The sequence below is a fragment of the Rhyacophila brunnea genome, unplaced genomic scaffold (genome assembly GCF_057557595.1).
Source record: "Rhyacophila brunnea isolate RB1 unplaced genomic scaffold, BYU_Rbru_1.0 scaffold_1, whole genome shotgun sequence".
Lineage (NCBI taxonomy): Eukaryota > Metazoa > Arthropoda > Insecta > Trichoptera > Rhyacophilidae > Rhyacophila > Rhyacophila brunnea.
This window is the reverse complement of record NW_028232751.1, coordinates 9909643-9932482: the sequence shown is the minus strand read 5'-3', so window position 1 is coordinate 9932482 and position 22840 is coordinate 9909643.

Sequence of the window (22840 nt, the reverse complement as noted above, 5' to 3'; positions counted from 1 at the left end):
TTAAGAACAATTCTGAGTTCTGAGAAATATATGAAGCGTCTAGTTTCAAAAGCCCCTAAAACAGTTTTTGAAAATTTTTGAGTATTTAGATGGATATTTTTGTTACCTATATGATGGCTTAAGATTGAACATTAAAAAATGCCAAAAGCGAGCATTACGTATCATCAAAAATTAGGGTAAATTTTAAAACCCGCTAAAATGGTTGTGTGTGCTTTTCAAATACCCCTAAAATGGAAAGCCAAAATACTCTTTTAGAATGTAACGAATTAAAAAATAAATACATAAAGTTCACCGACTTAATAGATATGATTTTTTTTTCATTTTCTCAAAACTAACTAAAATCGTTTTTCTCATTTTTCTCAGAACTACCTAAAATCGTTTTAGGGGCTTTTGAAACTAGGCGCTTCATATTATAAACACCAGAAAAAATCTTTTTTGATTTAGATTTTCAAAGTAAACGTGATAATAAGTTTAAATATTCTTTTTCAAAGTGAAATGATATAAAATAATTATAAGATAAAAACTCTTTATATACGTTTTTAAATTTTCTGTTGAATTATTATGCTCAATATGCTAAAACTTGTACTTGATATGAAGTAAATAAAAAACACACAAACAAACAAATATAGAATACTGAAATGTCATTTCGATTTCCATAGTAACGCAAGTATATATTAATGATTTAGTTGCTAGGACCACCCGCTTAGCAACGAATAATAGTCTATTACTTTTTAAGGATTTTTATGAAATAACTTTCCATACAAAACAGAATAACTGAACATGAATTCAATTCTGCTTTAAGATGACAAAAGTATTAAAAGAATGCATTGGCATCGTGTTCTGATATATTATAAAAGCTAAAAATCGATTGCAAGATTTGTACCGGACAAATAAGAATACGAGCTAATAAAAAACGATATAATATAACCAGTTCATAAAAAATATTTTTTAAACACACATTTAATTACTTACTTATTATAATAGATGGTCTTTTCAATGTGCGTTTGATTACCACCCCTAACATATTATAATAATAATCTGATAAACCACAGTACCTAAAAACTAGGATCCTCTATCGATGTATGCTCTCCGTAATGACATGCAGATCGGACACTTCGACGAGCACAGCTGCTCTATTATGCAAATTAAGAGTGGTGAACTGATCAATTACATTATTAATGTAAAATTAATTACAACATAAAAAGAACTTTTCACATACAGCGTTTTTAAATTCTGTTGAACCATATAAACTTGACTTGACTAGCTTAAACGATCAAAAAAATTTGTATTTGATATATCATATTGATTTCCATAGTAACGCACGTATATTATTAATAATTTAGTTGCTAGGACCCCAGAGCCCTAGAAACCAATAATGGTGTCGAAATAATTTTTCATACAGAACAGAATTAACTGAAAATGAATTCAATTCTACTTAAAGATGGCTAAAAGTATTAAAAAAGGCCTTGAAATCGTTTTCTGATATATTCTAAAAGTTTCAAATGTCTAGCTAGTCGGGAAAGTTAGTTAAAAATCAATTACAAGATTTGTGCCGGACAAAGAACCACCGGATAAATATAATAACAAAAATTTAATAAAAAAACGAGCTAAGAAAAACGTTGTATATATCATTATATTGTATTATATCAAAGACAAATATGTATTTGTCTTTGATATAATATTAATTAATCCGCTTGTATATAGTTTCAGGGTAGAGATTATAATACTTATATAAATATCCACATAATTAAAACCATATACACCAGCTCAAAATCACACTGTCATAAAGAACTATATCAGGGGTGGCAAACCTATGGCATGCGTGCTATTGGTGGCACGTGAAACGATTTTGCATGGCACGCGTTTGAAGAGAGAAAAATACCTATAATAATAATAACTGACAGATCGAATTGTATAAATGTACAGGCAAATCCTCTTCAAGAATAAGCATTACGTTTAATTTAAATATATAATTGGATAGGTCGGTCCTTTGAATTTATGCGTCATATATAGTATTATCACACCAAACTCATCAGGCGGCGGAGCATACCGCGCCGTGAACCTACAATTTTGATCGATTGACAATGCTTGAGACCGCTGTAGCGAGTGAATTCCTCATCTGATGAGAACCAAACTAATTTATACATTAACAAATAATTTCATTTCTATCCACAAAAAATGACTTCACCGAATAAAAAATAAAAACTTAGTGAAGCCTAGTAGTAGTAATTTTGGCAAGAAAGTTTCAAAATTGGTGGACCGAAATGTATGGCATAATTGAAATAAGTGATAAACCTATATTATGTCTGCTACGTTCTGTGAGTGGTATCTAGATTCTAGTCATCATTTTTTTAATAGAATTTTTAAAAACTATTTTTTCATCGTGAAAAATGCTCGGCACGTCCGAGAGAGAATTTGGGAAATTTTGGCACGTGTACATAAAAAGGTTCGCCAACCCTGAACTATAAAGTTCTCACTAGACTCAGTAGAGGCACCTTGGTCAGCATAGTAAGGAAAGAAAATCATCTCAATAATATGATCACTGGTTTAAATTTATCGGTACTCATTTCACCTTCATATGCATGCTATTAAATTGCCAAATATATATTTTTAATGGAGTTGGCTGAATGGGATCTCTACCATTATGACCATTTTCAGACATCAGTTTATCACACCTAATGTCTGCGATTGATGGCGTCAGACTACTTCAATATTTTTATTCTTTGAACAAGTCCCTCTCATGCTGTCTAGTAAGGCGAGATCATGTTACCGCAAATCCTGAGGTTGTAAAGTAGTTAAAATTAAAAATTGTAAAATTATTACTTTGATTATTGTTATTACTTTAAATTCTTTTTGGGTCATTTTTAACAACCCGGATTTTGCTGTTCTGCATCTTCAAGTAGTATGCACAGTAGCCAATGGAAAATGGGCAACTTGCAAAAATATAGGTTATTATCAATTATATACAAAATTAATACACTACAATACCGTGACAACATTATTATTAAGTAAAAAACTAGGTTATCTTGTGAATTATTCGTTAAATAGATAGAAAAGATTTTTTTCTAGGGGTAGGTATATATTTTAGGTGTCATAACATGAGACAGGGATGTTCTAAAGCCCGCTGGATGGTCGAAAATCGGTTGTAATGAGGTCAGTAATTCTTATAGCTTAAAAATGAACCTCAAGAAAACAAAACTAGTATCAAAAATAGCGGCACCAGACACCAACACAAATTTTGTCATTAACGGTGAATCAATCGACCGTGTGACCCATTATAAATATTTAGGTACATAGGTCAATGAGAAATGGGACCAGTCTCAGGAAATAATAACTAGAATTGAGATCGCATGGAGTGCCTTTCTAAAAATGAGACGCCTCCTTAAAAATCGAGACCTTAACCTAGGTCTGAGACTGCGTATGGTACGTTGTTATGTTCTCTCAATTCTTTTCTATATTATGGAAGTATGGACGCTAAACCAAGATATGTTACGGAGACTTGAAGCTTTCGAGATGTGGCTGTATAGACGCATCCTCAAAATTCCTTCGACTGACCGGGTGACAAGTGCTGAAGGTCTCAATCGAATGAAGAAGGACCGAGAAGTTCTACGTAGTATCAAAACCAGAAAACTACAGTACCTCGGCCACATTATGAGAGGACAAAAGTACAGCATTCCCCAACTTGTCATTCAAGTAAAGACCCAATGGTAAGCGTAGCAGCGGACGGCGTCGCATTTCGTGGCTTAATACTTTAGACGCGGAAGACGCACACGGTGCGTAATGACCAGGCGGCCGATCGATGTAATTAACGTGCATTTTAAAGGGGGCAATTAAAATCTCATTATCTATTCAGCAGCGAAAGCGTTAAGAATCTCTGTGATTGGTACGAGTGCAGCTCTACTGAACTGTTCCGGGTATCAGATGACAAATCCAAGATCGTCTTGATGGTGGTCGACCTCCGCTAGGGGATGGCACAATAAGATGAAGGCGTGACAGCAAAAAACTAATGATCGATAAGAGTTGATTATGTTGGGAAAGCTTCATCCAGCAGTGGATAGACCCCGACTGATGATGATGATAACGAAATAATTATATCGAATAAAATAATGTACATTCTCAATTATTGTGTAATATGGTTCGATTAAAAAAAATGTTTATTAAATTATTATTAAGTACCTACCTTACGGAGAGTTCCTGACGTCGGCTGGACATTAAGGTATCTATTATTGATACTTTGATTCCAACTACAAAAGTCGATGGTACAGTTCGGTTATGAGGAATACAGCGGGAAACGCATTTTGAAAATATCCGATATACTGGATTATTTGTTCGTTTGGGGTTAGTTTAGGTTAGGTTGGGTTAGGTTAGGTTAAGTTAGGTTAGGTTAACCCAACAAATAATCCAGTATATCGGCTATTTTCAAAATGCGTTTCCCGCTGTATTCCACATAACCGAACTGTACCAAGTCGATTGCTAAAATTAACGTAATTTATTAAGCGCTTCAAGATGTATATGAGTCGCCCATTTCCAAAAATCATCTTGTCCAGTTTTCACCAAAAATGAACTGAATATGCAATTATATTCCTTATTCATGGGCACGCACATTCTATAAACAATTCCAAAACTAGTTTTTTGCTGTCAGTAAGTACAACGGTTGAAAAATAATCGTCAAATTTCAAAATGTATCTTGTCCGTCTGATGCTATTTTCAAATATTATATTTTCCGTTGTTACAGAGTGAGAATTTTGAAACTTTCGCTCAATACGGGAAAGTATATTATCAAGTTCCGCAAAACTTTTAAGTGTTTAATTGGAAAAGCTCAGTAATTAAAATATTAGTAAAAGTATCCGTCCAATGGATTTTTGTTCTATGTAGAGGTCCCATACACGTTGTTTTGTCAATATCTCAAAACAAAACAAAATAGACGAGGTGAATTTTGGGAATGGGCGACTAATGTATAATATAGAAACGAAGCGCTATTCTGGATGATTTCACGAATCGGCACGGTGTCCTATCCTGGTTCATTCTGGGCCCTGTCTTTATCGTATTTTGATAAAGAAACCTACTAGATGTAAAGCACATCGGCGTGAATGTAATAGACTCATGGTGGTTCAAGTCACTCCGGGTGTGATATCTTTTAAAAGACTTATTGTACTGGTATATATCTTAAGTATTTTAAATTATTTATGCACTACATCACTAGTTATGTATTTACATATAAATTTACAGTTTGCCGTGAGCTTTCTATCGGAAAGAGATGACCGTATACTACGGAATAATACGGTCTCCAATTTTATTAGATTCAATATGAACATTAATTCAATTTTAATAGCCATATTTGGCAAAATTCATGAATTCAAGAATAAAAACCTAATCTTACCTAACTAGTGAATCTAATCCCGACCCAAATCTTGATCCCGGGATTTCGGGATTACGATTTGACGATCCCGGGATTGGCATTTTTTTCAATAGTTAATATAAAATTTCTATATACTCGTATTCAAATAACGTTGATAAAATCGGTAACAAATAAATTTAATATAATTTATACTATTTAAGACATTTATTGTTAATATTGTTTATGTTCAATCTTGGAAATACATAGGTTTAATGGTGTAAATAAATATTGTAATATGTATAAATAATAATGTGAGAGTAAAACAGTTATATTTATTTATGAAAAGATAACAAATACAAGTTCAAAAATGCATTAAAAAACATGGTGGAATCACTTTGTTAAAAGTGCGAAGCATTGTTTTTTCCAATCTTTCTCATTTTTATTAATTTATGTGAAAAAATAAAATGAATTGGCAACACATGGGTAATAAATCAAACTTCATTCAAACTCAGTTTATTTCTAATGTATTTGTATGTTATTAAAAGTATTTTTTCTGTTATATTTTCGTTTTTATTTTATTTTCTATGAAAATTGATAAAAAACTCAATCCCGAAAGTTTCGGGATAATGTTTACCAATCCCGGGATTCATAGGTATCGAAAATAGTTCGGGATCCCGGGATTGGAATCCCTAAACCTAACAAAAAAAAATCTGTATCTCAAAATTTGTTTGCCGCTGGCTTCCTGTAATGTTTTATTTATACGGTGAAGTGTGATACGGCGAACTGCATACGTAGAAATTTCCGGACACGAAATTACATATCTCAGGTATAGGTCTATCAGATAAAATATGTTTTATTAGGTTAAAGTGGAATACACATAATAATACTATGGTCATCTCTTTTTGTGATATGTTTACATAACATAATATAAAATACAACATAATTTTTATATTTTTAAGTTAGTTATTTACAAAAGCTATCATATTCCTACCTGTACGATTGAAGTATTTATAATATTGTGAATAGGAAGCATGCTATCAAAAATATGACTATAAATAAAATTCAAGATTCTATTGTGTAGCATCGAGTAGCTTTATGTGAATGTGTACATAATGTAATATATGCCACAAAATTTACATTTGCAAAGAACAGCACGGTGTGTGAGAAATAATGTTTAGATACATAATATATTAAGAAGAGTTCTATAATATATTATATTAGAAATAATAAATGGCGTCTTTTGAAATGTCATCGTAACGTATTACGAATGTCTTTCTCCTCCTCTACACAAAATGACCACTTTCTAAATCAGTACTCCAAGCAGGCAAGTCAGAAGACAGTCATTGGTAGGTTCTGCTTGCCAAATTTTTAGCCTGTCTTTTCTAGTGCGCCATATTGGAGTTCCCAGCAATATAGCGCCTGTACACTTGCATGGATTTACGTGCACCAATAGTGTGTATTTTAAACTATCGTGATAATAACTAAGAGTGCTGAGTGTCGTGTCAATTTCATTCTTCAAGCGTAAGCGATGTTGTTATTCTATGGTGGTATTTGACAGGTTCAGACAGATTCAGACAGATTCGGACAGATTTGTAGATAAAAGGTAAACGTTTAAATATTGTGTGCGGTGTATCTAATTCGTATTTCTTCCGGCAGGTTCACTACTATCGTTCTTCTGCGCATACGACATGCAAGTATAAATTATTGCGTGAACATTCAGATGTTTCTGAACTTTTTGATCCATGAATGCAATCTTGCAACTTGCACGATAATAGCTACGTCGTGTTTACAGGTGCATTTTATAGTAATGGGCGCGATATTATGCACTGTCAGTAGTAAATCCATGCACGTGTAAACGGGGTATTATTCTATTTGTCATTCATATTGGGTAGATAACCTAGACAGTGCGGTCTCTTAATTTAAATTGTCTGGAATCTTGGAATCCGTTCTTGTATATCTTTCGTAAACTGTCTCTGTTTAATTTGATTCTGAATAACTCTAAAATGTAATAATTTTATATAGTACCTAACTGTTTTTAAACTAAATATAATATAAGATGAACTTCATCTTATAAAAAATGATTAACTGGATTCAAATGAATCAAACTTTAGTAAAAATAAGAACTAATTTTTTAGAGAAACTCCGTTATAACTTTTGTTTGTCGCTTTTCACTATGTCGATACCTAGCCAAATTAAAACGTTTAAGCACAGATCGCTATAAAATACAAAGAAGGTACAGTTAAATGTTGCTACTGTGTAATCTATTTAAAAATCATTGATATGTTTGTCACCATCACATAATACTATGTTACAATTGAATGCTTTATCCACCAGTGGCGAATAATTTTTAAAGTTTACTAGAGCCTAAAAAAGATCATGACATCAGTTCTTTGAAAGTGTCCTGAGAGACCTGCGAGAATGAGCGATAGATAACTGAAGAAAGATGATTGAAAATCAAGGAAAATACAGCTGTCTGTTTAAGACTTCTGAAGTCATGTTGCGTCACAGATCAAAACAAAGTAAAAGAAATTTAATTAAATATATGTAATTAATATGTATAACTCTCTCAAAATGATTGCTAATAAGAATATTATATTACATTAATTTATTTTTCCAATCTTTATCAAAATATTGCTTGATTTTACTTAAGTTTACATGTGTGTATATTTGCATAATTTTATATCTTTTAGTGATGGACTTATTTTACAACGTTTTTCTTAGGTCGTATTCTTATTTGTCTGGTGGTTGTTTATCCAGTACAAATCTTGCAATCGATTTTTAACTAACTTCCCGACTAGCTAGACATTTGACACTTTTAAAATATATCAGAACACGATGCCAATGCATTTTTTAATACTTTTAGCCATCTTTAAGTAGAATTGAATTCATTTTCAGTGAATTCTGTTTTGTATGAAAAATTATTTCGACATCATTATTTAGCAACTAAATTATTAATATATACGTGCATTACTATGGAAGTCAATATGACATGTCAAAATGACATTTCAGTATTATTTCTATCAAGTACAATTTTTTTTGATCGTTTAAGCTAGTCAAGTCAAGTTTATATTATGATTCAACAGAACATTTAAAAACGTTGTATATAAAAAGTTCTTTTTTTCTTGTAATTATTTTAATATTATTTGTTGCTGTTAATTACGAGTACGATAAATTATCACAAAATATTAAGAATTTACATGCCTATCTTGAATTGTGTAAGTAAATTATATTTTTTGCTTCAAAGCAAAACAAATAGTCCATTATTGAGACTTTGTTCTGGATCAACACAAATATTTGATAAAATGACAATAAATTTTTGTGATTTTTTCAGACGTGAATTCAAAACCGCGAACTTTAGTTTTAGAGGCGGTTGCTCCGCTACTATCCACGGGGGAACTTAACCTTATATGTAAGGAAACATACTAGTTTATGTGCACCGCGTATGTATGATCTCTTTTGTTGGTTGTCGGCAATCATTGAGATGATAATGTGGCTCGATATCGGTTTATATAGTCGCGTACATCCATCATCATCATGTCTTCGGCAATGACAAGCCTAACGGCGGGTGATATTACCAGGGTCAATCTTACGCCCCCTTGAGAACAGGGCTGAATGCGACAGTAAATTTTAAATTGAATATTAAAAATTATCAGCCAAATCAGTACGTACTTAACTACCCGTCGAATTTCAAATTCACTCGATAGTAATTATTATACATACCTTATATTTATCAGGTTAGTGACCATGAAAATTAAATACTTACATTCAAAAATATATATAATTTTTTTTACAATTTTCTTAAGACAAATATTTATATGTTAGGGATAATGCCGGAAACGACTTCTGTGGGTCTGTAGGGGCTCGTCGATGTGAAGGCCAATGGTGTTCTGACGAGGAGAGATGAAAAAGTCGTTGTCATGATTATGGAGGGTGTGAATTTATTTAAATTGCGTAAGTACATGTGTACAATTGTTACAATAATGTGAATCGCAGAACAGAGCGATGTGCTTCGGTCGAAAACTTACAATCAAATAATTTTCTTTTTATCAATCATGACGTACTGATTATTATTTTATCAACTTATAATTATGTCATCTAACGCTATTAACTAACTAAGTGAGAACAGATATACAATGCTTATTGTCACGGTCATTGATCTCCAAAGTTAGCTATCACTTGATACCTACATGGAAATGCCTATTAATTTAATTTGTAATATGTAATATCGCCATAGGTCAATTCTATACTTATCGACTATATGGTTGTATTGTTGCAATAAGTGCTATATTTTAACAACACCTCTCTTGCTGCTGTTAAACTATAGCACGTATTGCAACAATTACAAGCAACGTATTGTAATTGTTACAATAAGTGCTAATACTTAGATACAAACCTTCCCTAAGTTTGATAATATTTATCACTTTATCACTTATAGCGGTCGATAAGTATAGAAAAGACCCACTGGTGGTCTTTGTACTCGTATTTAATCATATTAAGATTTAGTTGTATTTTATGTATCTGTAAAAAATGATGTTTGATAATTGAAAAAGAAATGTTTTTTTTGTGATTTTACCGAAGCTTTGACTGCGACCCCGCTGTCATATCGCCTCTTCTCTTGTAGAAGGGGATCCGCCGATCAGGTCCTCATTCCTATTCTGTTAAAGAACTTTACAATAATTTTTCCAAGCTCTTCCGTCCCAATATTGAAGTTTGATTTGATATAAATAAAAAGAATTTCAAGTTATACACATTTATATTTTTTATAAAAATCGATGTTTTTTAAAATAGATATAATAAATATTAAAACTATGAATTAGTCAAAAATCTCTTAAGTGATGCTTAGAAAATTTAATAAACTAAATTTTAATAATAAATATGTCTATAAAATATATGTAATAATAGGGTGCGGTCCGATTCAACAAATTCACATTTTACTACATTTTTTACAATTGTAAGTTTATCTTTGACTTAAAATAAAAAATATTTTTCTTTTTAATGTTTTCAGATACATATTTATTAATTAATGCAGATGAAATTGTAAATTAGCAACAGAAAAACTCAAATTGCAAGCTTCGTATTTTTTCGCTAGGTGCCTCTTTAAAAAAGGCTCAATAAAGGCTTCACCTTAAATCAATTTAAAAAAAAATCTTAAACTATTTTTACCGGAATTGCCTTTGATGACAAACCTAATTTTTTGTTCAGTAACTGTCTCGCTTTGCTAGTGAACTAATGAAACGCTTTCGTTATAAATTAGCCTGATTCATTCTACCAGCAAAATTGCTGCACCGTGGGACAAAAAACGTTTTACTACAATAATATAGGTACTTTATTATATTTGAATAGATTAAACAAGTAAATTAAATAGTTGAACGGTTTTAGAGTTTGAAAAAATATTTTGTTGAAAAACTGACGTAGAATTATTATCCCCGCGGCGGGTCTGCCCATTTCTATCGACAGTGTCAGTGTAGTGTTTGTGTGCACCCTCACGCTTCTGCCCCCCATTTCCCATCCCCCGGGAAACCCCACAAGTCCTCCCCAAGCGCAACACAGCGGAGATTGTTAGGGAGAAGCGTGATCCGAATATCCAAACAATCCGCATTTGCCGGTAAACGCGGTACTGCCTGAGCGGAATCCTAAAGTGCTGCGCTGCGATAAAATAGTAGGCCGCAACCTTTGCGGGATGTGAATTATTGCCGTCGTAATGACGACTTGATAATGTTATTGACTAAGGATTTTTACCCCAGTCACAAGTCACAATGTCATCATCATCAGCGCTACGTATCTGCCTGTGTGTCACATATTGTGTCTTACGCTAGCTTTCTCTCAAATAGTCCATAATTATATTATTGTACTCGTACATAATCCAACCCAGATAAAAGTGAAATACTTACCTACAACATTTTCATTTCCTTCTTATCGTCGCCGCATCCCATATCGGAGATCAGCTCGGATCAACAGTTCGGAGGAGTGCAGCTCCACCGAACTACCAATCACGGAGGTTTTTAATTCTTGAAATGCGGCCTCGTCGTCTGCTGGTTGGATAACGAGTTCGCGAATGCTGTACTTATATCCTCTCATAATGTGACCAAAGTACTTTTGAGAATGACAACATTAATCGTCACCATAGCATGCGTCTGTACAACCACATATCATATGGCTCAACTCTCCGTAATATCTCCTGGTTTAGCGTACGTATATACATACCATAGAAAAGGATTGGGAGAACACTAACTGCCAACTAATTTTCTGTCAAGTAATTTTGTATGATTGTTGCATACAAAAATGTCATACGATAAACTTAATGTTGGTACAGGGATTTTGATATGAAACACCATAGAAGGCTCTTTCTTCTATGCAATATATTTGGTTCAACCACTGCAGTATAGATTTCCTTTTACCTTCCAGCATATTAAACAGGGGCCTCCTGGGTAATTGGATGGCTTCCTTAAGTTATGGATTGCTTAACGAAGTCGTCGACTTTTAAATGGTGATCACCATATCGTCGCTATAGGATTTGTTTCCCGAATAGACCAAATGTCAATTTTTCAGGAGACGAAAAACAAATTTCATTGTCGTATATTGAAATATCAGTAGATGTATCAATCATTCTTTCTACACTGTATGATTGCAACATTATCTAAGAATAGATTCCAAGAATAATATACTGGTATAAATCAGTAAATGCACAGAAAATGCGTTTTATTTACAAGTACTCGTTGTGGATATTCGGGAAATTTTTAGCGCTCTCTCAGAATAATGGATATTCGGGACAAATCATGGACGTTCGGGACTTAAGACCGTAGCGTATTGCTGCACGGCCCACGGATTACTGAGTGGTTAAAAAGTACGCACCTCAAATGTTATATTTATTTACACGATAATTGGTAATGATTACTTTTACTATTTAAATACCTAATGATCGTAATAACCCAAGTTCGTAGGTAATAATAACATGCGGCATTCGCTTTTTTTCGGTTTTTTTCGTAATAAGTAATAAAATAGTTTTTAATAATCTTTTTTTTTTATTCAACGAATAATTCACAAGATTTAAGAATGTACCATTCTAATTATTAAACATACATAATTTTGAAAATCACTTCTGAGAAAATATATTAAAACCAATAGAAAAAATCTTTTTGAAAAAAGTAAGACACCCGGCAGGAATCGTCCCTGCATCTCCTGGGTTTACGACCAAGTCCACGAATTATCCACTATGCTACGAGGTGACATACTTATGACGACAAACTTTAACTATCGGCCTGTTAATACCTGCTCATCAGTATTCTTCAAAATCAAGCGACTATTGGCGATGGGTTTTTGTTTATTAAATAAAAGTAGGTATCTACTACTTCAATTACTAACCGAAGTCACGGATTTCTCCAATATTTTATGATGGTACTTACTCGTACTTGCTAACAATTTTATATTAATACTTATTAATTTATATATTAATTTTATATTAATACCTATATATTTCTATAATTAACAATTAAACTTATTACAAACCACCAAATAAATATTATATATTTACTATTGGAATGACAACACAAAATAATAGCATCTATAAATTAATTACCATTGGCTGCTAATATTAGGTAGGTACCAATATCCTAAGTATATAATATTCACCAAATAAATAGTTACTAACATACATATTAAATTAAATTAACTATCAGCGCATTCAAAAATAAATCATAGCATCGCCTTTATTTTCATAGAAATACCTAGATTAAAAGTAAAATAAAGACAAACAATGTTTGATTAATAATAATTTGAAATAATAATTATTTTTTACGTCATAGTAGTTGCCGGGTCATCCTGTAGAATTCATATAACCGTTGGGATTTTGTGTCATTTATCAAAACAAAATGCAGTTATTTAGGTTAAAATACTCACTTCCATAACTTTACTATAAGTTCAGGGCAAACTGGTGATGTATCAGCTATAAACTATCTCTTCAAATTAGATGAATTCACTATTAAAACAATAGTAACTTTAAAAACAATATCAATAAGACGAAATTTGAAAGAGGATTCCAGACGGCCGAAAAATATGAAAGTGGGCGTGATTGTTTTAGAGCTAGACAGCGTGAATGTGGGAGCGAGATGCACGACGTCAGCGCGGTTTGATTGGCTAAAAGTCATATTCGGGAAATAAAAACTCAGCCAGAGATTTATTTCGACCGAAATTAACTTGGATATTCAGGTACGAATAGTTGGACATTCGGGAGAACAACACGGAGTAATTGTAACTTAACATGGCGTATTCGGGTTTTTCAAAAAAATATCTCTGTCCCTAGATAAAAAAATATTTTTTTTATAAATGATTTCGGTAGAGTTCGATAAAAGAAATTGAACTGCATTAAAATGTCGATTTCGACAAAAATGGATATTCGGGAAACAAATCCTATAGCGACGATATATTTCAAAGTTGTACTTTCCTCGACACAATGTCATCTTCGTGTCATATAGCCCCACACGCCCTTTTCGGTATCTTCCTTTTCAAAATATTCAGTTTTCTCTAATATTTCTTTGATAATTTACAGCATTCTGATCTATTAGTCCAATATAGGCTTGGTAAGAGTTTTGTAAAGCTGGACGGAAGCGTATCTGTAAGCGCATTTATTTACTAATTTAGTTCTTCTATCTTTTTGCCTGGTGCCGTTCCAACGAGTACTGTAGCGATTTATTCTATTCGCATTTAAGTTGTATTGTTCGATCATTAGTTAACTAAAGTAACTCGCATATTCGTTATCTCTGCTACATGGCTTGTCTCCATACCCAATGTATCATATAAAATAACTTATCGAACAAGAAACGCGCTTTAAAATTGTATAATATGTGTGTTTTTAAAATCCTCTCAAGTTGTTAATGTGATGTACTATAATAGGTACCTATACAAAGTATGTCATATGTCGTTTGAAACCGAAGAGCTTCTCAAATCGTTCCGACCCTCAGTTGGACCGGTCGGACATTGTGACATGGTATCTACGAGTACAAGGGAAAATTTCTCAGCTTTAAAAAGTTTGCGGCATTCTACAGTGAGTGAGAGTGTTTTTTTCTATCGAGAATTGGCCGTAATATTCCGACTATGTCCGATCCTAATATGATCATAATATAGACTTCCACAGAGTGGAGGTTTGTATTGACAGATTTTGTTTTTACGATAAATGGATGTCAGCCACTTGCTCAACCTATTAGGTCCATACCCTGACTCATACACAAATTGAAAACAATATGTGTACATGCCAGACCCAGGATTCGAACCTAGGACCCACGGCGTAATAGGCCAACGCTTAAACCACGCGGCTACCGTGTATATTTTTGATATAATATTATATTATATAAAACATACGTTGCACACTCTAGTTCACGCCAACCGAGGTCTTGAGAAGTTGCTCTTGGGATACTATCAGTTAAACGTTGAAACGTGCTTAACGTTTGTTACGCCACGGTATACGTCTGCATAACGAGTGTGGAGGCGTGGTGGAAGGAAAAGTAATTATACAGAATATATAGTTCGAGAACGTTCCTTATGAATATGAATGCAGCTCTAACCTTATAATGGACATAATATGAAAAACGCTTAGAGTATATAATTCTGGAATACCGCAATTTGCCATAAAAAGTATAAATGGGATTCTATAATGAGAAAGGACTTGACGGCAAAACCATTGTAATCGGATAACAACTATGAAATAAAATGGCCTAAAGTCAGTAAGAGTTGTCAAAAATAAGTGTCCTATATGTATGTCGATTAATGGAAGGATTCAGAAGAGTCTTGATTGAAAACCGAAATACAAAGAAGATAAATGAATAAAATAATTTTAAAATTAGTATATTATTATGATAGGCACGAAAAAGATCACAATTAGTTGACCTAATGTTCTATACAACTGTGACGGTAGAATGAATAAAAGTCGGCTGTAGCCAGTTGAGGGGTCGTCCAGGGGGAGGGTTGCGAGCTGACGGGTCTTGGGACCAAGGCGCATCCTATCTCACCGTGAGCTATTTTCGTACTCCTTAACACGTCGCGCGCCGATGATATCACCTTGTTGCACGTGATTTCCACATTTTAAAGCATCGTCATCATTATCAGCTGCCATCTCGGTGATTTCAAATTAGTGTTTCACATCGAAGGCTTAGTACACAGATATGTCCAATTTTACTTGAAATTTATTACTATATTTTTAATAATACAATATCTTTTTAAATACCATTTTTGGATGACATATCGGCGTGGTTTTTGTAGTAGTAATAGATTGCAGGACGGTAGTATTGCATTGAGATCAAATGACGCATTTTTCGTGGAGAATTTGACCGAATAGTCATTTTTTACGAACATTTTTTAGATATAAAATTTATTTTGATCAGAGAAATGAATAATTTAGAATTAATCTATAACAAAAATTCTATATAATAATTATTGTGCGTAATAACTGGTACTTACATATTTACTTTTAGATAATTCAGAATTTTTCCAAAATATTATACAAAATATATATTAATACTATCGACTGAAGGTACTTAATGGAATTCGAATTTAAATTCTAATGAGTTTAAGTTTTGTACACAAAACTTAAATCCATTAGAATACAAAATATATGATTTTGAGGCATTCTTTGGTTTCCTATATACCTACCTAGATTCGTTTATCTTACTAGTTTGTTCTACTGATTATGTGATTTATGTTGTAATGTGTCTGAATTATGTGTAAAATTACAGATATCTACGGGTCGAGGTCACACATTTGATCGATGCAAGTCTTAATTGAATTTTAAAAACTAACCAATTCCATTTGCAATTTGTATTTTTAGTTCAATAAAAACAAATTAATAAGCATGACTGACAAAGTTTAGTGTGCACTATTTAAGTCGGATGTCTACAGCTTACCTCCACCCTTCGCCACTGACTCTAATCTAACTCATAACACAGAAGGTAGAGGTCAAAAGAAACGTAAGTATTAAGTGATTATTTTGGCTACGTAAACTCCGTAGGACCTGTTTCGGTGATTTTTATAAGACTGACCCAGGATAAGGTGGCGTGTACCGCAAGTTGATCGATAACCTTCGATAGAATACGGTATCAAAAGAAGAATAAGAATATGTAATGGCCAACACCAAAGATAAATAATAATATTGTTAACCTATTATAGAAATCTAGACTATACAAACATTATCGAGTAGTAAGTACTTGAACTTTGAGTCGCGTGGAGGTCATCGGTGTATGAAGTGAGGACCAAATGACAATAGTTTGATACGTTTTATACTGCCTATGCCACTGCATGATACTTCAATTATTTTAGGGTTTGACTTTTGACTATTAAAAAGGGTTACATGAAAAAACAGAACAGTGACAAAACAGAACATGACAAAACAGAAAATGACAAAACAGAACATAACAAAAAAGAACAGTGACAAAATAGAACATGACAAAACAGAAAATGATAAAACAGAACAGTGACAAAACAGAACAACGATAAATAATATAACTATGACTTTTCAGGAAAAATATAAATTTTATATTGAATAATATCAAATAAACGGGACTTAACTCGGTGTTGCCGGCAAGCTTTGGATATCTCATCTTAATTAATATAATATGTTTAAAATGATTGGGTGACTAGGTACAACGAAATAATGACCTAACCTTACCTAACCTAAATAGATTCCATAAAAATTAATGTTTCATTTTTCCCCTGGCTATTCTGTTTTGTCATGTTCTGTTTTGTTTGGTTACCATTAAAGAGGTATACTGTTCTTCGCTGAATCTTATAATTTCACTGATATTATTACCGAGTTGAAAACACTTGAGTTCGTGAACTGATATCTGACTTGAATAAAGTATCCTGAAAGCCGCTAAGGAGTGCGACACTTTGCAGGCTTGTAACACAGTGATACGAATTTTGTCGACGTGGTTGAACCTTTACAGTAAACCTGTAGTAGTGCAGGACTCACATGACGGGAATCTGCAGACTTGACGATGAACCAGTGGAATTGGCGCGATAATGTGGTTTCCCTGTGTTCCTATACTGCAGCGTGATGTGGTGAAGTAGAGGCTGTTATCTATAAGCTGGCGTGCCGTTTCCCCCCCCCCCCCACCCCGCTTCAGTATCGATATCGTTTCCTCCCATTGAAAACTTGCAACAGTTAAATGCGATGGCACAATGCTTTCCGTGTGACGTGTACGCCAGTTTATAGAATACAGATTCTAGTATAATAATAGTAGTATAAGGGAGTAAAATCGCATCTACTGAGTTCCAAATTTAAAAAAACTGTTTACTGCTAAATACACAAATCGATGAACCAACAAAAATATTAGGTATGTAATGTTCGTATTCGCTACATTACGTATAGGGGTTTTTTTTGTTTGTTAAAATTAAATATCGTTATTCTAAAACTAGGGGATTGAAGGGGTATATATAATAGAGCCATATTATTGTCGAAGGCATAAATATTTGTGAACATGTCATAACGATGATTTCACATAGCGATTGAGTATTCGCCAAATGCCTAACAACCAGTCGTTAAAAGAGTCAATTAAAATCAATTGTTATGTACATTATTATTACGCCGTTTTTTTACTCATTTATTCGTATTTTTTAAGGTTATATTATTTATACTCATATTTTCTACTGCTGCTCGTGGCTTCAAGTCGATTTATGTTTTTTTAACACTACAACTGACCGTAGTGAAGTAATGTAGTTAGTAATAGAAGTGAAATATACTTTGAAAAATCATACCTAGAAATACCGGTTTCAAAAATAAAAAAATATCGGTATTTTCGGTATTAAGAAAGCATATATATTATATTTATGTGTTTCAAAAATGGATTGAATGTTATTTTTCATTATTGACTACTAACTATATTGTAAATTAAATTTAGTGTATCAGTTTCATCCCGCCAAAATACAGTTAATATAATATTGACTGAAACCAACAAATGTTAAATAATATTAAAACAAAATCCCTCATATTATAATACTATTATAAAATCGAATTGTCGCGATGAATTAACATAACAAAGAAGAAAACATTCGTAGTAATTTTTTTTCAATTATTCTATAACTTTACTATTCATCCAACTTGATAATATAATCCAACCAATGACATTAATATGGACGATGCATCCGGAAATAAAAATGACACTCACTTTTTTGTCGGGTCTGCCGAATGGCATAATCTGTTTTAACGCCATTACAATAAAGGTGATATTGCTATAAATTCCCGATGCTTTTTGTCGGGTCTGCCGAATGGTTCGGTTCGAACGGGTTCGCTCAAATTAACATTGACACTAGAAACACTGTTCTAACGCCATTACAATAAAGGTGATATTGCTATAAATTCCCGATGCGTGATATCGCATAATGGAAATTGCGTGACGTCTAACTATACATGTGCGAATTTACTTGCTAGCTACTGTATTGAGTGCGTTGTCCATTAATAATGTAATTGAATCCAACAGACGTTGAATTTGAGAGAGATTTTCCTGTACCCGGACTTATAGTATTTTGTAAAAATTTGCAGTTTTAAAATATTATGATCTATCTATACCTACATATTGATAAACGTCAACATAGTAAATGTAGGTATGTAATTTAGGTTGCTATAAATAGTGTTTTAAATAAATTTTAATAGTTATATTTATTAATAGGTACTTCTTTTTATATCACATGCTTATTGAATACCGGTATTAAAACCGGTATTCAATAAGAAATACCGAAATACCGGTATTGATATATTCATTCGATATTGCAATTCCTATTCAAAGTGCGAAATATTGGTTGCATTTGAAGACCAAAAATTTCATTTTAATAATTTCATACTTATATTTAGTGTCACTACTTACGGATGGAATAATAAATCAATTTACACTATTTTTTATCGAAAGCATAATTAATATAAATAATTGTTCAATATCACGTAGTCTCCACTGTATACAAGGCAATATTTTTTTGAGGTTTTCCAAATGTAAGGATCAGTTCGATTCAAATAATAAATAAAAAATCGGTGTGTGTACTTATGTACGCGCGTTAGAAATTATACTTCTTTGGCGTAACAAAACAAAAACAAAACTTGTGATAAACTAGATTCTTTGGCTAGCTCTTTTTTTATCTACTAATTGTTTGAATTAATAATACATATTATATTACATAACAATCTATAAATAAATAATTTATACAAAATATCTATCGACGAATACGCTGCGCTTTGATTTGATTCCAATTAAAAGTTAAAAGTAAGTTTTTTTTCGTGTGAAAAAATAAATTATGTGTTACATGTCACACGAAAAAAATACACTCTGATATGATTTTCCAAACGCGCCAAAAAAAGTGTAATTTGAAAAAATAATATTTATTGATTTTTAAAAATATTTGTTAATAATTAATGAATTCATAACAAAACTTCTTCTATTCTAATTAAGTTGAGTTGAAATAGTTACAATATTACTTGAAGTACGAGTATTATACCTTTCTGCAAATTATTGATAATACATGTTTATATCAATTATGTAATCATGTGTGATATAAGAAAAGATAGTAGAATATACAAGTATGTATATTTGAATTATAGTTTCTAAGTTCTATTACATAGTGGTCTCTATTATTTGATATATTTCTTTGTAATGTAATATGCATTTAAGTATTTCTTTTGACGTCAAAATGACCCCTCGATTTTTTGACCTTAGGAAAGTAAACGATTTCGTTTAAAAGTCGCCTTGAAAACACAATGCAAGCTAAAGACCCTTCGATGGTTGAATCCTGAATCACATTGCCAACCCCCTCTTTCTCTACTTCAGCACCCTACCCCTCCACACCGACTAATTTAAAAGCTTTAAACTGAGAAAAGTTTTTTCTCCATTTCAAATGAGGTCTCAGAAATGGAGGCAATTTCTTTTCCCACTGCTTGGCATTGGAACTTGGAACAGAAGAAAATCAGATGGCCATGTAATCAACTCTTCGGTAAGAAATACTTATTCGAGGAAAAAATGTATGTTATATAAGAACTGGGATACTTTTAAACTATTTTAGGCCATATGACGAATTACTGTGGATTGTATTTGTATTTAAAAATAATCTCATAGCAGAATTCAGTGTGTTTAGCTATTTAAAATTGTTTCGTTTTACGCCTACAATTCTATCTTCTAAATATTTCGTAGGTACTATTAAATTAAAATATATTGACTAAACTAAAGCATAATATTATATTATTGTATACGATATTTTGATTATGTGGTTATTTTAATCATTTTAATGTCGAACATGTTCTATGTTTGTATTGTACTAGCATTTTTTGTTTACATCATACTTTGAATATTAATATACAGTATAATATTATTATGTTATCTCAATAATTATCAGCCATTGTCGGCTGTTATCGATTGTACCTATATGTGAGCTGTGCATAAAACTTTAAGATGCCGATAGTTAAAAGCTAGCTCATGGTAGGCCACGTAATCCAGTGCATAAGGCGCTGACCTTTCATCCGATGGCCATGAGTTAAATTCTCGATAAGGTCACAATTATATATTTATGTGATTTTCTCAAAGCCTTGGTATTTGTGATTGTTTCTTTTATATTATTAAATACACTACTGTTTTACTACTAAATTGTCATTGGGCCTCATGCCCTGTTATACTGCTGAGAATATATTATATAGAATATACAGTCGATATTGTTAAAAGGCACAATGACTTAACCTACACAAATGAAATATTACTGTACATAAAAAAACTTTTTGTTATGATTTTCGGTCAAAGTCAAAATATAAAAAAGACAAACTTAAATTACACGATGATTAATAATTTGATGTTTTATTTTCCCAATTAATGAGGCTATTAAAAAAACAATAAAAATATGATAAGCTCTTTTTTCCCACTTCCCTTCATTCTTTTTTTAAAAATTACAAGTTAAATTTAAATAATAATTTGGCATAACATTTGAATACAACGTCCAGTTCATTTTGTCGAGTATAGTTTTATTATTCAAAATAAAACTATACTCGAAAGTTAAATTCTTTTGCCTTTCCACAGTAGAATTATGTTAATGTTAAAAAAAGTCATGATAAACAATCAATTTGAAAATATAAAAAAAATATTTCCTCCCTCACACCGCTGCGATGCTACAAGCGATGTATGCTCTGAAGGTCTCACATGGCAGAATACGTGAGACGTGATGAAGGACTGAGAGAAGTGGTGCAATAATTTTATTTTTATCTTGTGCTCCAATGCTGGCGAGTAGTTAGATACAGTAGTACCTACCAGTAACATATTATTATTATTCTACAGTAATAGTGTTAATCAAAATTGTCTTTTTTAAATATGTAAGTACTTGGCCTGAAAAATTAACATTGATATTCAACACCCTTCACTTAACTAAGCCTTCATTTGTTCCTGACAGGAAAAGTTTCGTGAGTGAAGTACGTAATTTTTTTAGTCACTTCAAAAACAAAATTACTCAGTTAAAATGAATTCGCTTTTATTTAATATTCATACCATGTCATATTATGTACTAACAATACATATTATATATTATAACAATATATTTTATCGTCAAGTAATCAATTGAGATGGCATGTAAATTGTAAGTATTACATTTAATAGTAGCACAGTACACCGTGAGCTGTCTTACCAGAAAGAAATGGTCGTATAGAATTGAGATAAAAAATAACGCGTTGTTCGTGAAGCATTTCTACAGGTTATCCTAAATTATAATTGATTTAAGTTTTGTACAATTCCACTTATATCGTTTTTTGCGACCCAAATTTTGTCTTACTTCCTTTTTTAGGCTCCATGCGTACTCAACAATGGGAAATACATAATAACAATGAATAAATTTAAATTTAAATTCTAATTCCATCAAGTATTAATTTGCTATAAATTCTTAAATACTAAGTTTTATGAATTGAATATTTTATTCATATATTATCATGCTATTAAAGATACATGGTAACAATAATACTATTTAAGATCTAATACCAGATAATGTTACTAAAAAACTATTCTAAAATATGCATTATCTACGTTACTTGAATGAATTAAATCCATGAATGGTCGAGTTTGTATTAAATTGATTAATTTCTAATAAAATTGATTTAAGATTTGTGCCTCATTAGAACATTTTGTTAACACCATAACTGTGGTAAATTATTATTTTCATTCTACTCTACAGAGTGAAAATTATATTTACATCATTTTTAACGAAAAATATTTGTTAGCTTTTTGTCAAATTCATTAAACTCTTATTTTAGGGATTAGAACAAACACTACATGCATTTTTTCCAGGTATTCGCGATTTATGCCGTTTCAATTAAATGACAATATTAATTATGTATTAATACTATTGACTAAGGGTGCTTGATGAAATTTTAATTATTATTCGAATTGATTTAAGTTTCTACTAGCTATTATAAATATTTAGAATATTAATTAGATGTTACTTATTAAGTAGGGTGTAATAATATCAATAATTAACAATACCATTTGCAATTTCTCAGTGCAAAAA